The sequence below is a fragment of the Chiloscyllium plagiosum genome, unplaced genomic scaffold (assembly GCF_037043375.1).
Source record: "Chiloscyllium plagiosum isolate Xiang-an unplaced genomic scaffold, Cpla_swu_hap1 HiC_scaffold_12, whole genome shotgun sequence".
NCBI classification, from domain to species: domain Eukaryota; kingdom Metazoa; phylum Chordata; class Chondrichthyes; order Orectolobiformes; family Hemiscylliidae; genus Chiloscyllium; species Chiloscyllium plagiosum.
Genome location: NW_028270150.1, coordinates 91,954,463 through 91,955,946, shown reverse-complemented (window position 1 = coordinate 91,955,946; position 1,484 = coordinate 91,954,463).

Below are 1,484 nucleotides of genomic sequence, written 5' to 3'. Positions count from 1 at the left end.
CATTGATCCTTCCAAGAAGGGGAAGCCCTTTTCTTCTCTCCCCTATCTATGCCCCAATCTCTACCTCTCTCCCCTATCTATGCCCCAATCTCTACCTCTCTCCCCTATCTATGCCCCAATCTCTACCTCTCTCCCCTTCTATGCCCCAATCTCTACCTCTCTCCCCTAACTATGCCCCAATCTCTACCTCTCTCCCCTATCTATGCCCCAATCTCTACCTCTCTCCCCTATCTATACCCCAATCTCTACCTCTCTCCCCTATCTATGCCCCAATCTCTACCTCTCTCCCCTATCTATGCCTCCATCTCTACCTCTCTCCCCTATCTATGTCCCAATCTCTACCTCTCTCCCCTATCTATGCCTCCATCTCTACCTCTCTCCCCTAACTATGCCTCCATCTCTACCTCTCTCCCCTATCTATGTCCCAATCTCTACCTCTCTCCCCTATCTATGCCCCAATCTCTACCTCTCTCCCCTAACTATGCCCCTATCTCAACCTCTCTCCTCTCTCTATGTGGAGAAAGTGAGGACTGCAGATGCTGGAGATCAGAGCTGAAAATGGGTTGCTGGAAAAGCGCAGCAGGTCAGGCAGCATCCAAGGAGCAGGAGAATTGACATTTCGGGCATGAGCCCTTCTTCAGGAAACTGGCATGAAATTTCACAGTCAGACTGACTGAAGTCCATCTGTTAGAGCTGGCTTTCTGTAAGAAGGCAGTGAGTGGTGTTTGATGGAAAATATTCAGCCTGGAGTCCGGTTACTAGTGGTGTGGCACAAGGATCTGTTTTGGGACCACTGCTGTTTGTCATTTTTATAAATGACTTGGATGCAGGCATAGGTGGATGGGTTAGTAAGTTTGCAGACGACATTAAAGTTGGTGGAGTAGTGGACAGAATGTTACAGGTTGCGGGGGACTTGGATAAATTGGGCTGAGAGGTGGCAAATGGAGTTCAATGCAGCTAAATGTGAGGTGATGCACATTGGGAAGAATAACAGGATGGCAGAGTACTGGGTCAATGGAAAGATTCTTGGTAGTGTGGATGTGCAGAGGGATCTTGGAGTCCAAGTGCATAGATTCCTGAAAGTTGCCACCCAGGTGGATAGTGCTGTTAAGAAGGCATACAGTGTGTTAGGTTTCATTCGTAGAGGGATTGAGTTCCGGAGCCACAATATCATGCTGCAACAATACAAAACGCTGGTGCGGCCACACTTTTCCACATATTTCGGGAAGGATATGGAAGCATTGGAAAAGGTGCAGAGGAGATTTACCAGGATGTTGCCTGGTCTGGAGGGAAGGTCTTATGAGGAAAGGCTGAGAGACTTGGGTCTGTTCTCATTGGAAAGAAGAAGGCAAAGAGGGGATTTAATAGAGACATACAGGATGATCAGAGGATCAGATAGGGTAGACAGTGAAAGTCTTTTTCCTAGGATGATGACATCAGCGGGTACGAGGGTCAAAACTACAAATTGAGGGGTGATAGATTTA